Raw genomic sequence first — 16511 nt, 5'->3', positions numbered from 1 at the left:
CGCTGCTGATTCCACCATTTGAGGAATATTTGGTAATGGAAAGCTATCTTTAGGGCAGTCTTTGTTTAAATCAGTGAAATCTATGCAAATCCTTATTCCTTTGTTTTTCTTTGGAACAATGACCATGTTCGCTATCCACTCTGGGTATTTAGCTTCCCTTATAATTCCTGCATCAAGCATTTTCTGTAGTTCTTCTTCTATTTGGGAATGGTAGGCTGTTGCGATTTTTCTTATTCTTTGTTTAAATGGTCTCACATTCTTGTTAATCTCCAGCTTGTGACATGCAATTGATGGATCTATTCCCGGTATCTCATCCATGCTCCCTGCGAAAATGTCTTTATATTCTCGCAAAAGGTTAACAGTTCTTTCTTCTTCTTCTACATCCATCTTGGTTCCAATTCTCAATATTATAGGTTCTTCTATAGTCCCAACGTTTACTTCTTTTGTTGGTTCTACGGCAGTGTAATTGGACTTGGGTTCTCCCGTTGGTGTTGGTTCTTTTATTGTTTTCACAGGTCCTTCTCCTTCTTCCGAAATTTCGTTGGGTATTCCCCTGCCTTCTTTTGCCCTTATCGTGTACACTCTAAATTCTTCTTCTTTCTTTGCCTCATTTGCCAACTTTCTGCAAAATTGTTTCTTTTTTGCTCGTCCTTCATAATGCTTTACTTCAATTTGATGACATAATTTCGCATTGTCAACATCTCCTCTGATTTCACATATTCCATTTGGTGTGGGGAATTTAATGCATTGATGCAACGTTGATACTACAGCTTTTATCGCATGTATCCATGGTTTTCCTAGCAACATATTATATGGCGATTCCATATCCACTACGCATACTGTCACGTGTGTTTCGATTTCTCCCAGTGGAATTCATACCACTATTTCTCCTTTAGGTTTTGTTGTGGATTTTCCAAAGCCATGAACAAGATATGTTGAACTGGACATTTCTTCATCTTTAAATCCCATTCCCCTGAACGCATGATAAAATAGTATATCCACTGAATTTCCTGTGTCGACTAAAGTTCTGTTCAATGTCCATTCTTCCGTTGATTTTGTTGTTGTCCCCTTCTCTTTTCACGTAATAGGTACTGTAATAACCAATGGCGATGTATGGTTCAAATTTTCTTTTGGTATTTCTGTCACCATGAATGTGATTTTTTTCTTTCCCCAATCTTTCAAGGGTGATGTCTTTTCTACCGCCATAACCTTCCTTCCTTCAAAATCTCGTTTATGTATCCTTCCTTTGATGTTTTCATGGAATCCATTAACCATTGTTTTTGTTATCATATTACACTCTAATCTTTTGTCATCTTCATTGATTATAATCATTTTTGTTTTAACTGGTTCACTGATTTTTTTAATCACTTTCTTGATTTGAACTATCTCAACAACAATCTTCAATTTTCAATCTTTAGCCTCCCTGTTTCTAGCGCCATTATGTAGTTGCAGGAAATCCTACACTACATCCCTCATAAGAGTTCAATAACATTCAACTCATTTTAGATTAACAATCTTAATTTTATTGATGAATCTTTGAACAATCTTACAAGAAAAGATAAAGGAATCAAGAATAACCACTGCTCTAGATTTTCTCTCTCCTATTTACTTGCTTCTCACTCAGAAAAGATCTCTCTTTTTTCCTTTACAACTGAGCGGCTATTTATAGGGAATTACATAGTGGATGACAGCTAATATGTCCTTTATTTTCGGATATGGCTTGCGACAATCTCGCAACCTTACAAATGTTAATCTCGCAAACTCTCTAATTTTCGCAGGACCATCACATTTTTCTCATGATTTAGCTGATGTCGTTTATTATTTCGTTTCTGAAGTTATTTTGCGACGCTGCTGTGTTGTGTTGTTAATAATTTCGCTGAGGCATTATTGCTGCGAGATTCTGATCCTACAGGTTTTCTTACAACTCGGGATTCAAATCTTTAATTGGTGTCTAATCTGGAGTCTTATCTAGATGTTGGTGCAGGTAAGACAGCTAGGCGAGTTCATCCTGACAAATATCAAAGTGATCGTCAAGCTGCTGAAAATTCCAGGTGACCTCATTGTTTTTCTTTTTGATCTTTTTGGTCAATGAGTGACAATATTGTGTTCACTATGTACTACAAAAATATTTGTATTTAATTTTTGTTGCTGAATTAATTATATGTGAATTAAGAGGTTGATGGTATCTCACAATTTAAGTGTTTTTACAAGTTTATGAAGCACAATTACTGGAATAGAATACTTATTGAGTGTTAGCTTTCCAGCAGGTATTGGGAGAAGCTTATCAGTTGTTGAGCGATCTAGCACTAAGAAAGGCTAACGATCGGAATGGGGTATCTATATATATATATATGTATGCCTTTTTGGATAAATTATTGATTATGGTTTTTGTTTATTTTTCGTGAATGATGCTTTGGAAAGAAGTGAGTTGTTGAGGAACGGGATTTTTTTTTTTAAAAAAGAACTGTAAGTATTATGTATCTTAAATTAACCAATGGAGAACCATGAGCAGAGAGAAGACGTATAGAGAGCGAGGTAATGACTGGCATAACCATTTCATGAGAACGATGTTGTTACTGGATCAGTTTCTCATCGTATAAATTTTTATCTTGATTATGTTTGTATACCTAAATCAGCCATCAAAACAGAGCGATATGGCCGTTTCTAGCTACATCTAATCTTTATAGCAGATGTCCAGTGTTTATAAAGTTCAAATTATTAAAATCATTCAAACTTATTTTAATTATGGTTCACTTAATGTGAACTTTATAGCTGAATCGATAGGTGAACTGTCTAGACATCTAAGTTTCGCGTGGCTTGGAGATAATGATTGTGTTGGTAAGTGTCGATCTCAGACTCTAAAATATTATCATACGGGGCACCATTTACATGTTCAGCATGGTTATCATGTACATCTTCATACATACTACTTAAGTAAATTGGCCTACGCAATATCCTACATAAGAGAAATTTATTATTGGGATTCGATTCTGTTGCAGATTTATTAACGGAGATGTGCAGGTTTTGAGTTAATTTATTTAAGAGCATGCGTTGTTTTTAGTAGGAAGATTTTCTCTTTCTAAATCTTCTTGAATATTAGCTGCAGATGTATTTTAAACTAATTGATTTAAGAGCTATATTTTGATTTTAGTAGACATATTATTGCTTACTATGATTCTGAATTTTCGCAGGCTCATATCGAAGTTAAATTTGGAAACTTAGAAAATGCAGAATCATTTTATTCTTTGTGGACTTTTGAGTTTTCCTTTCTCATCTTTTTTTCATCTTTAGAAGTATAACATAACGATTACTAATTCATATTAGTGGTTCTTTACCTAATAGATTGTGAGATATTGGATGGATTATTTGACCAAGCCGGAGTTATTGAGATTTCTAAGGTAAAACTTTGTTTCCCTCTTTTTTTTTTCTCTCGCTCATTTTAACAATTTGTGCGGTTGAATGGTGTTAGTCACTAATTCTGATGTTGGATTTCTTAACATTATCAGTTTTCTGAAACCTAGGTTGTTTATGTTGTTCGATGTATGCAGTTTATATGTTTGGTAGAGATCAATCTTTGGTTGTATTATGGGTTCAATGAGACACTGATGTTGTGTGATAGTGCGACTACAACAAGCGTGTTTTTTTTTTTGACAAATACTTACATTAATATGATTAGGGCTCAAACACTATCTCATAGGAAATCATTGGTAATTAATCAGAAATTACTTCTACAGTAACTAAATTTTCATATAACTTTATAAAGAGCAAGATAGTAAAGGTAGGGGATCCATGGTAAATAATCAGGAATTACTTCTAATTGACCGAGTAGGGTGGGAGATAAAATGAAAAGAGTTTGTTGGTACATCTACTTTGTATTTTAATGTATAAATTACATTTCATCTTTTAGTGTTTTGCTCATATATATAGTGCATAGTGTCAACAAAGCTTAGCTTAAGAAGTAGAAGTAGAAGTTAATCTTTTCCTCCTTGCATAAGTTAATATTAGGAAGTTGTGTGATGGAATCGATGTGTGCTTCGATGTATCAGCATGTCAGTTAGTGTTGTATAGGCACTTGCAAAAGTAAGAGAAGGCAAATATAATTTCACATATGTATCTGAGAATGTTACATACACACTTTTGACAGGTATTTCCTGACTTATAATTTTCACAGGTTTATATGGAGTGGACTAAAGGTGCTCCAATGCTAACAGAAAATCCCTCTAACCTCGAATGCCGAAGGATCTGCAGGTACCATTATAGGTTAAATCACTCTATCTCCCACTGTAAATTCTGATGTGCGGTATTTCTTATGATCAGCACAATGAACAACTCAAATAATCTGTAAGTTGTACTATCACTATTGAACTCTTTTGTACTTTTCCCTTCTTCGATCAATTGCAGTATCTGTGAATCTACAAACATTGTTCTATGGTCTAATGAATAAAATGGGTTCTTATATGATTTCCCTTCTCTATTTCTCAAAAGTTTAATAGTTTTCAGGTGGTTCTTATGCTTGATTTAGGGGATCTGTATAGGAAGAATTTTAGGAAGAAATAGGTTTAGCTCAAAATGAGAAAGACAATAATTTTATGGAACATAATAATTGGGGTATCAGTAGAGGAGAGTATAGGGAGAAATTTTTGATGGGGGCGTTTTTAGATGGGGGCATGAGGGAAAAATAAGATGTTGACATGTGTATTTCCAATTAATTGCTTCTAACAAATTTTGTTTCTAAAAATATAAGCGAAATGTATTTTTGGAGAAAATATTGTTTATCATAATTGTTTATATTTTATGGTTGGTATTTCTGGAAACGGGATTTGTGAAAACAATTAATATGAAGGACACATGTAAACATCTTATTTGTCCCCCATGCCCCCATCCAAAAACGCCCCCGTCAAAAAAATTCTCGTAGAGTATAGCCTATGTTTATCGGTTTGCCTGTAGATGAAAATTCGTGTCGCTGGAGATTTAGAATGAAATTTCCTGTACAGTCATATGTATCTCAATAGTATCATTTTCTGTTGTGTGGTGGCTTTAATAATCAGCCCAATGAACAAATATTTGTATACATAAACTCTCTTGCTTACATGTCCACAACATGTATCTATGCCATAATGGTAGCTCATCTGACTACATCTATTTTTATTTATTTATTTTGAAGTTGGACTCCATGTCATAAGGTCGCGTATTCGATTCACAACATCATGTTCGTTCGTTTCGATGAGGCAAAGGAAGATCTGCCCTTGGTAAGATGTAGATGATCAACTAAGTCATGTTCTTTAATTTAAAATTGATTGAAGTAATAGCGTAAAGGAGTAAAGTGCAAATATGTATTGTACTCCATCCCTTTGGTTGTGTTAGCTCAATAGGTAGAGCACATGGATTTAGTCATGAGGTTGTAGGTTCGAATCCCTCAGACAGTGACTGAACCAATGCTTTGTGTATTGATATTACTTTGAGACTGCGTATAGGGTGTGTGGTACACGAGAATAATTTCACTATGACCGGTGTTATATAGCTTTTCAATGTAAACATGAGTAACGTCAACATTTGGAAAGTTGCGGGCAGAAGTTGAATCCACAAAACTTCCTCGCTCTAATAGCTTACACATTTATCTGGATATAAAAAATGTATCGGACGGAGAGGGAATTTGAGTTCAGGACAGGATCTAACACATTTTTAATGTTACAAAAGAATGTTCATCTTGATGAGATTGTGTAGGTTGGGAGCAGCATGCTTATGCCTATGATTAGGACAACAGTTCTCGGTGCCGCAACAGTTGCTGAGTATTTCAGTGTTAAAGAAGAAACTCCGTCATTTACCTATTGAGGTTATACAAACTGAGTTTCTTTTCCTACGTGGGTGATTGTTTTACTACTTTCTATGATAGGTTGGTTGTTTTCTGTGCAGCTGTCATAATAGATTGGTGGTTTGACTTGATGCAAGACAGGTTACATAATATCTTCTATCAAAACTTGCACATGCCGTACCCGGCATTTGGAATTTGTTGAATAAGCTAATGGTTGCCCGGTAGTATTAGCTGATGAAAACGACTTTTCTGATTTCAACTGGGACTTGTACCAACTCATTCTGGGTACGTTATCATAAAATTTTATTTCCTTGCCACTACTTGCCTTTATTTGCAGATGTTCCACGAATTTCATTGAAGAATGTATTGTGATCTTAAATATACATGGTTAATGCAAAATATAATACACAATCATTCAAATGATAATGAACAGAGATGCTATAATGAGGTAATAATTAATGGTTGACAATTTTCAGATCATAATACAATCTTACCCAATCATTACCTCTCAGGGGACACTCAGCTTAAGTTGAGCATTTTGGGAATAAATCAAATACTTTAGACTATTGATTGTAAGACTCAAAATAAAATGTGCAGTGGACTATAAAAATCAAGGAGCAACAAGCCACTGCACATGGATTATGATATGTACCACAGTGAAGTCAGTTAATGTCGCAGTTGTTGTTGCATTCTTTGTTCTACTATTATCGATTCGGTCCATGGAGGCAATAGTTTTATTACATGTGAAACTAAACAAGAAGAATAGCAAGAAGATAGCCAAGGAAAATTTACTTTGTTCGAGCATCAGAATTCCGGGCTCTAAGTCAGTCATTGGTGCATATGAATAACTCCAACATGTTGAATTACATGATCTGAGGTTGTGAGGTTGTAGTTGGGTTGACTGAGTTTTTCTAAAGAGAATTAACAATCAAATAGTTGACATCATCATCAACACCACCATACCTGTTTTGATTGAATTTAAGTAAACCCAAATCGTCTCCTTCTATTTATTCCTTTAGAAATTTGAGGCTTATTTGAAGAATGACGAGTTCATTGAATAACACACAAAAGCATATTTATAATATTTTAAATATTTTCACGGAACATACCAAACTGAAAACCCTGTATTGAATATCAAATTCTACAATAACACATAAAACTAATTAGAGGTTGAGTCGGGGTTAAAATTTTGCAGGATTTTGATCGTTAAAATAGTGATTTCATTACTTGATGCTCATGATTCCATTACTTGATGCTCCCAGAATAGGGCTCCAACAAATATGGAATTGGACTAAGGTCTTGGAGAAGCTTTTAAGAAGGCATTTGTCTTATTATCTCTCGATGGGTAAACCTTCAGGTGATAACTAAGATTGTTTTCATAGGGATAACACGGTAGCCCAAAGTTGCTTCTTGGATATCCTTGCTTTGTTCATAAAAGGTAATTTTAAATTTTCAGTTGTGGATTTTTTTTTCCCAATAAAAATTTAAATTTATCGTTTATTCTTTTCATTATATGCACCGATTTCATTATATGTCCGGGATTCCTCGGATGATGTTTTTTCCATTCGACGGACATGAAATTTCTTTCTCTATTTTCCCACTTTAGCAAAGCTGAGAGGTTTTTTCTTCAACATAATGAATTTGTCTTTGGTCCCACGTTACTGCCTCCATCGACTTCTCCTTTTCCCATAGAGGCTTGAGCAAATCCTTGCAATATCTTCATCATCTTTTTGTTGATTTTAGTTGAGCATAAGAGGATTTGGTAGGTAAGAAGAGATTTTCCTAAGTAATTGAATTTTGTTATATTTAGTTATATTTAAGAAATTAAAACCTAGGGTTTGATTTATTTGGGGGCTTTAAATATATTGTTTGATTTTAATTGATTGTTGTGTTATCTTGCTAAGAAATACCAATTTATCAATTTCTTATACTGTGTTTAGGGCTTTTTTATTTGTTTTTTTGTTTCGAATTATTGAGTTACTCTTTTAATGGGTTTAATTGATTTTTTAATTTAGTTTTTTTATTTCTGCAATTTTGTTAATGAGTTTCTACAAATTCTTGGGTAATTCAATTATGTTTTGTGGATTGGATAACAACCTGGGGACAATGGCATTCAATATGCATATTTTTTAGCTTACTAGGATTTAAAGTGCCTTCATTAGTTCCTTACACATACTACTAGAGGCCTATTGTTTGCATATAATTGAGTTTTCGTTTGAAAATTGGGACAAAACTATCTAAGAATTTTTATTTTTTGGTATTAGCAGGGAGACCAACAGGAGTTGTTACTGGTGCAATTAAAAATCCTAGGATCCTCCATCTGTGAGTTTATAAATGATACGTCAACCTTTCCCCATTATTTTCCATTGCTACTTTCGATTCAAAACAATTCTTTATAAGAGTTTATAATTTAGTGGTGCATTTTCATAAGATTGTTTTCATCTCCTACTTTGATGATGAGAAGAATAATTCTCACTTGATGATAACAAGATCATTAATTCAACAACTAAATCGATCCAAAGTCTTATTTGTTTTGTGTCTTTATGTTAGATTTATTTTTGTTTGGTACGTTCCAGCAGCCATATTAGGATTCTATAATATGCAAGAACTTCAAACGTCATTGCCACGACATTGGTAATTGATATCCTTAACGATGGTAATGCTAACTTAATGTTTTATTTATTTATTTTTTCTTTTTTTTTTGCAGTGTTCCAAAATAGAGTCAGCGGTCATTAAAGCAATTGTTAGAAAACTAATATTTTAATATCCTTAACTCTTTGAGACTTTCCATTCCAAAGTAGCTCGCCTGCAAATGCAAAAAGTTACAAAAGAATAAAATCTACAACACCGTTTTATGTTTTTAATCAAGTTAGTCTTTTGGAACTTTCATTTTTAGTAGTATCCTTTCTGGGGTATAAATAGCGAAGAACATTTTTGAATACTATCAAAAGAATTATTGATGTACTGCATTGTGGAGTAGAGGAGATTTTAAAACCTTGGAATCCTATCTGCCTGTGATTGAAGAAATGAAGGTATCTTTTGGTGGGAAGATGTATCTGAAGTACACTTATGAGTATTCTGGTGGAAAAAATGAGTCGTGTGGAGAAGTCGAGGCTCAGGAGAGGACGAAAATCTCACAAGTACTGGACTCTACATCAAACTTTCATGAGGTCTTTTTCAGCCATTAAATTTTAGCATAGCTATACTTAATGTTATTTATTTATTTATTTATTTATAGTCTAAGCTATTAGATTTTGCATGCAATCAATTGAAAACCAAAACTCAAAAGGAATACTAATTTCAGAGTAATACTTTCAGCCAAGTGAGCCCGAGTTCCTTTAATTGCCATTGGATTTTCTCAACTAGGTTGTTTTAGCTTGAGTTGCATGAGTTGATTTTAAAGAGCAATTTTGTATTGCTTTATAAGTGTTCTGGAAATAGTAGAAGTTGTGCATTAAGACTTCAAAATATTTTTGTCCTCTCACTCACTTCAGATACTACTAAGTCGCATGATGCTCAGGTTTCACGAAAACAAGGGAGACGTTTCTCAGTATGATTTCTTTATTTCTTTGTCAATTTTCTACACATGTACACCTGTAGGATGTCCTAAGAGTATATGAAGTAAAGAATGTGGAAATCATGGATCACCCACCAGTTTTTATAGTTGCACTTAGTGAGGGGTGTGGGTGAACGAAATATGGGGTTGGTGCGGATCCTTCATGTAAAATCTAAATTTCTCAATACAGAGTTCTCAAGCACTCTTTCTCCGCTCTTTTGCCTCTCTGAGCAACAAATCACCCAGTTCAGATTTATGTTTGATTTTTGAAACTTAATAGTAATTAGTATGGTTTCATTGTTATTAGCTTCATCAGTGTTTGTAGCTTTATCTCTTTTTTATTTTGTTTTGACTTTTTTTTTATCGGTAAAGGTAAAAAATTTGATGCTAGCGAGTTGCGAACTCAGGTCACTGGTATCATCACCCAGTGACTTTACCACTGTACTACAGCAGCACCGGCTTTTCGAGGGGAACTGATTGTTTAACTTTTGGTATGTTAAAGCTATACGTGATGTATTCAAGAAAGTGTGAGTTGGGGGTTTTCTGAATTTAGCAAACAACAACTCAAAAGTATTTCTGACAACAACATAAATAGGGCTCTTGATTCCAATGCAAGGAAGCAACATACTTGAATGTTTATATTGTTAAAGTTTGTCCCTCACATGTTAAACCAGATCAATACTTCCATGGATATCTTCTTCTATGTCTTAACTAAACTAGATCAACGAGACTAACCATATTTATAGCTCTGTTTGTGCGAGACTGCAGACTATACAGAATGGACAGGGGAGTTTCGTAGGAAACAATACTTCATTGACGTTTTTGAGGTATGCCTAAGAAGTTACCCAACTGTATATGTAGTTGTTCTTTGTAATTGTACAGTTGTGTTTAGTCTTGCATTCTAAATACTGCCATTCACAATTTGGTTGGAAACAAACTGTTTGATTAAATGCCTTGAACTTTACTGCCTTTATCCCGAATTTTTTTGTGTTGTATTTACATTTTAAAAGATTTGAGGTATATTTACAGCTTCAACTAACGTTGTTGTCAATCCAGAGTAGAATCAGGAAGAGGCAACTGCTACTATCATGGTTTACACGGAACGATTTACGACTTATGAGCTTGAGAAACTAAAAGAATGAGAAAAAGAGTTTTCGACATACCTTATCTATTTTGCAATTATATTTTGTTCATTGTTATGCGTCCACTTCCACACAATGCACTTAGATTCGAAGAGTTTAGTTGACTCCAACTTATGGTGTATCTTTCCCCCAAGCTATCTTAGTCAAGTACAAACATCCTGAACGTACAATGCTTGCAGCCCTCACTATTTGTGCAAGTTAAACATTATATAAGATACTTCTATTCACCATAATATTTCACTGACATTCCCTATATGTGGAGTGAATTCATTAGGTTCTTCCTGATGCATTAAGAGACCTTAAGAATTTTGGGTATTTTTCAGCCAATTGTAGCTGTCATGTTTGAGACATTATAAGATCATCGGGTTAGTAGTGATCCAACCAGTGCAGAAAAAACATGAATATGGATTAGTTTTTTACTGGCACAGTTCATTGACCAGTGTACACATCATTGAGAAACCAAATTTAGAGTTTGCATATGTAGATTTGTTTGACGTTTTGGAGTACATATATTATCTATGGAAGTGCATGATTGGGTCTAACTCCTAGATGTTTTAGCATTACTTTCCATGTTTTCTTTATTTTCAGGACTCATCAGTGTCTTCAGTTGATCTGTGTATTTGCAGCATACTTCTAAAAAGTCGCGTATATGCATTGATATATACGACAAAGTCGCACTGAAGGTGGTGCTTCTGGAAACTTTGGAGGACTCCATGAAGAATAGAAGAGGAAAACGGAGAAAGCTGAAACAAGTATGAAGATTCTGCCTGACTTCGGGAATAAATATTCTTTGATTGCATCTGATAAAACTTTGGATACTTGATTACTTAAATTAAATGGCTAATGTTCAGTTGATTTAAGGCTCTAATATAGGGTTGAAAGCGCTGAATTAAGGTCTCTTATTATTACAATAATTTTTAGTTTGTTTGCGACATTATTTTGACTAGAGGAATGGCTCTATTAATTTACTTATGCACTTATGATGCACAATTCACATGGGATCTAATTGACTAAGTTGTAGTCTTTTTAAAGTATTTGGATACTTTAACTGTGTTGTAGTATTTTTTGTTGCAAAAAATAAAATATGTACATTTAAGATTAAAAGGAGAGGTTGAGCCGGGACCTTACGGCCCCGGTGATACCTAGTTTTTGATAAATAAATAAATACAATTAATAAGGTGTCGGAGCTCATCTTGTTGCTAGGTTGCCAACCAAAAGTTTGTAATTTCAGTTTTGATCATACCTGATTTATTATCATTAATAATACTGAAAATAAATAAATAAATAAATACAATTAATAATCACTTTATATATTTTTGATAAAATAAATACAATTAATAATACAATTAACGGCCACCTAGCTCAGCTGGTTATCCCTGTTCCAAGTTTCATGCGCTCCAGGAGGTCCTAGGTTCAAGCCCTCAATTGCGTAATATTGCAGGAATTAACATGGAAGGTAGAGTTAGTTTTTTCCCCTGTGACACAATCTCAACCCCCCATCCGTTTCGACTCCCTTGGCTAGGTTCCTCATGCTCGCTGGTAGGCTAGCACAGTAACCTGTTTAATTAATGTAGTAGCACGTTGTTGGAGCCTAGCTTATTAGGCTTCCAGCTAGTTAATGTAGTACTCTTTATCTAATAATAAATAATTATAAAAAAAAAAAAGATAATTCCCTCAACCAAAAAGACTCGAGTGATACGAGGACTTGTAGAAGCGAAGATCTCAGTTAAGAAAGAAACTCTTGTTCGGTGGCGGAGCTACAATGGCAAGGGTAGGCAGTTGCCTACCCTGCTGGGCTGGCTGCCAAGTCCATTTTTGCTTATGCCAGGGTTATTTTTGTCCAGCCCAAGTGTTTTCTGCCTTTTTAACTACCCTGTACAAACTTCGCCTCCCCATAGTAGATTTTTTGGCTCCGCCACTGTTTTGTCAAGCATACCATTTTCTGGTCAAACTAACAGAAGAACGAAATTTGGAAGGCAAAATTGCCCTAAAGCACCAAAATCTGAACTCCCTGCTTTGCATTTTGTCTTTTAGGGAATTATACACTTCACAGAGTAAACAATTATCATTCGTCGACAGAGGTCCCTCTTGGTTCACAAAGTTTCAAATTTTATCATCAATACACCAAAATCAAATAATTGTGAAGAGTTTTAAATATTATCTAAACGTCCGAACAAAAGAATTAATATTTTGGAACTATCCATTTACTGAATTTTGATAAAATGTTAATATCTCTTGTCATCATAGACCAGGATTATTTTATTTTGTATGGATTGGTACCTCCTTATGAAAAGAGACGCATGCCTTTAACAATCGTACAAGATTCATTTTGTAACTGGTGTTGGCCAAAAAGTTTCGAGCAAAAAAAGAGGCAATTTTGTATCTTATAGTCATGAGAGTTTAATTAAGTGTTTTATTTAACTAATTCAACCAAACATGCACCAAATGTTTACAGGGTTGATTAGAAGATTAGTTGCTAATTTTCTTTGATTAATATTCACAAATGTTGGTATAATTGTAGAAAATTTGACATCCTACATCTAACATTCAGAGTAAAAACATAAATCAAGATATGTAAAGAGAAATATGAGACCAACATAAAGATATAAGTGGTTCGGCATGATTAGCTACGTCCATAGAGGTGAAAGATGAATCTTATCACGTTATCACACTTACAAGTCACTCGGTTAAGCTTACTAGATTCAGAATGAATCTACATTGCAGACGGTTTGATAATCAATTGATTAATAGAAGAAGATAAGAATGGTTTACAGGACAGACTCAGTTTATATACTCATTTGAATTCTCTCGACTCAGTTCACCTCACATGTGCGACTCTCACACAACTCGCATACTCACATTTCATAAAACACAATTCTCACAGTACATAGTCTCTTATGCTATTACCCTCCCTCAATGTCAAGTTGGCTGTAAAAGACAACTTGAGATCGGAAACACAATTCTCACACTACATAGTCTCTTATGCTGACAGTTAATGGCGATGTGAAGAGTCAAGCATATAATAAAAGGATAATACCAGGTGGATGTAGTAGTTGCAGGTGGAAATCCATAAGTCTAAAAACAGTAGCTCCAAAAGGGGCAGTTGGGTGATGCAGAATTGTTGACGCAGAAGCTACAGCTGCAAAACAGAACACCAACTGATGAAAACTAACTGTACCACCATTTTGATGCAGAGAAAGGCAGTTGAACATGTCACCACTAAGAAGTAATGTAGCAGCTGGTGGATCGGGAAAAATAGCAAGCTCCGGTAGAAATAGTTCCTTGCAGTGTAATAAGGCCATCATGAGTTGCATAAGAATAGGCACCCCTGTATACTGTGGAGAAACTCCGCACCACTGTATTCGAAGCAGTATGCTGCACAACTGATATCCGTAACTTTACGCCTGCCAGAATTGAGCTAAAAGTTCATCCAAAACTGTAACTACACTAGCTTGCTAGCAAAAGAAATATAATAGCTTGTAGTGTAAGAATGTCCTGATAAGATTGCAGTAGTAATTTGAACACAGAGAAGTGAAATTGCAAACCAAGTATGACTCCATTGGACGAGCTGTTGGCGTCACTTACGCATTCTGCAATATAGCTTGTATGGATGCATTTCCAAGGACCAATATTAGCACCAGTGAAATTCAATGCAGAACCATCTTGAATATTAACAACCTGAAAAACCCATCTAACAGTAGCACTGTATCCTGCATGAGCTTATACGACCTGCACATTTTAGATTCATAAAGAGAAGTAGGTGCACGGCATGATGAAAATTGATGACTTGCAGCTAGCTAATAAGTGTAGCCGATTCAGCACCAGACTCTCATATTGAATTGCCATCCCAAAATTCAGTGCAAAAGGCACAACAGCGGTATGCAAGACAGAATAGGCGCCGTAGTGGAATTTGAACTTGCTGACCATGAGAAAACAACTGAAGAATAGCAGCACCAGTTCACTGACAAGCACATCACAGTAAGGAACAACAGGTAACCAAAATTGTGCGCATAAACTAGTAGGTGATAAACGAAACATGGTCTGGAGAAGAACTACACGGTCGTAACCAATATAAACATTTTGGAATGTCACTTGTGTACCAACCTTGTACAATGAGATGCAATAACTCACGAGTCTCTGCAACTGTGATCTTCTTGAAACACCATTATTAGCAAGCAAAGAAATATTGAAAACAACAAACCAAAGCTGAAGCAGTTTATCGAAAGCACTTATTAAAGTACCCATATTATTCACCAACAGAAGAGTAAAGATAACTAAACCAGGCTACATTCAGAAGTGAATGTAAATTCAACAAAGAGAACTCCGATCTCTGATGCAGTACCAAACCAATTCCAAATCCACTCCTCACTCTCAGCTCCATCATTGAAACACGCAAGATTTTCAACACGACGAAAGTGAGGACTGTCTTGAAGTAAGGATTGAGTTATGAGTATGAATATGAGCGATTTAAGCACTAGATTTGTGCAGCAAAACTTCACTAGCAAAAATCTCAACCTTCTACTGAATCTATTTAGTGGAACAACTTTAAGTTGTCATCTAACCATCAAATTTGTGGCAGACTCTAACATGCTCAGACTCAAATAGCAACAGGAATCAAGAATAGTAAATTGATTAAAAAATTAGATGAAACAACTAATTATGATGAAGAAACAAATTATGACGAGGAATTGAACGTTGTTGAGGTAGTGAATCATAAATCGAACACATAAAATCAGATCTAAAGTAATCAAAAGATCAAATTCGAGATTACCAGCTTTGACCTAGTTTTCCTGACGAAGAAGAAAAACCAAATTCTAGAACTGAGAAGTATGCTTGATTCAATTTGAAGACGTAGCAGTGAAGCACCAGGATCAAATCTCACTCCACACCAATAACCACCAGTAACAAATCTTCATCCAAACTCCATGAATCTTCAGACAAAACTCCTTTAACAACCAAGACGTAGTCAATTGTTGCTTGAGATGCAGAAAAGAAACATCAAAACTAAGCGAATTTGTCTTTTAAGAGGTAAACTCAGATCAAATTTCATCACAGAGATTAATTTCTGATGACAACTACCAGCAGAGAAGAGGAAGACAACAGCAGGAAGATGAGTTAAAGAATTTAGGGTTGAATCAGCGGAAGATAGGATCGATACCCTCAGAAATTCATGATTTCTGAGTCTGATACCATACTAGATTCAGAATGAATCTACATTGCTGAACAATTTGTATTCGATTGAATATTAAGAAAGATAAGAATAGTTTACATGACAGACTCATCTGAATTCTCTCGACTCAGTTCACCTCACATGTGCGACTCTCACACAACTCGCATACTCACATTTCATAAAACGCAATTCTCACAGTACATAGTCTCTTATGCAATGGAACATAACATGTTTTCTATCTCAATTCAGCCTGGTATTTATAAGCGAGCTGCACATATAACATAAGTACAGTGTAGGATATATTTATCAAAGTTGTTGTTCCCTTGTCGTGAGGAAGGATCCGATATGTCATCTTCGACATCTTCTTTTTATCTCCTGATATGTTATTGAACCGAGTTTTGAGTGCGTTGAAAGTCTTCTGCCATCAGGTCTCACACTGCTCTGACCTTCTGGTTGCCTCGCGCATCATGTATTAGTATTATTTAATATTATGTCGCATGTTTCAAACTCAACCGTTTGCTTCCTTCTTCCATTTCCACGTGTCGCGCTTCTGGGCAGATGTGGTAGATATCATGATCGCTCTGTTTGAACCTTCGGATAGGATCTAGTACTGCACTCTTATCTTCCTTTGATACTCCATTCCTTCAGATGTACTTATGCTACGTATCATTTTACCACTACAATTGGGTATCATTATATAAAGTCTTATCATTTTGTTAGGTGACACAAAGTGACCATAAAAAAAATTGTTTTCAATTTAGGCGGGTAAAAGCTAAATGTGAGAGCTCACTTAAAACACACCCAGCTATAATAACAAATTTGAGTCACGAG

General features: G+C 35.0%; 2 long non-coding RNA genes across 2 annotated transcripts; one reads left to right on the top strand and one right to left on the bottom strand.

Moving 5' to 3' along the window:
* The first annotated feature begins 7417 nt into the window (after positions 1–7417).
* Positions 7418–8658, top strand: LOC113328332. The gene is made up of 3 exons (XR_003349356.1): positions 7418–7578; positions 8080–8134; positions 8520–8658. It is a non-coding gene; the product is annotated as an uncharacterized LOC113328332 (long non-coding RNA).
* A 4579-nt stretch (positions 8659–13237) lies between these two features.
* On the bottom strand, positions 13238–16116 carry LOC113284686. The gene is made up of 2 exons (XR_003328322.1): positions 15282–16116; positions 13238–14932 (listed from the first exon to the last, which is right to left on the bottom strand). It is a non-coding gene; the product is annotated as an uncharacterized LOC113284686 (long non-coding RNA).
* Positions 16117–16511: the final 395 nt, after the last annotated feature.

The sequence above is a fragment of the Papaver somniferum genome, chromosome 1 (assembly GCF_003573695.1).
Source record: "Papaver somniferum cultivar HN1 chromosome 1, ASM357369v1, whole genome shotgun sequence".
Taxonomy (NCBI): Eukaryota; Viridiplantae; Streptophyta; class Magnoliopsida; order Ranunculales; family Papaveraceae; genus Papaver; species Papaver somniferum.
This window is presented reverse-complemented; position numbering and strand designations above follow the sequence as displayed.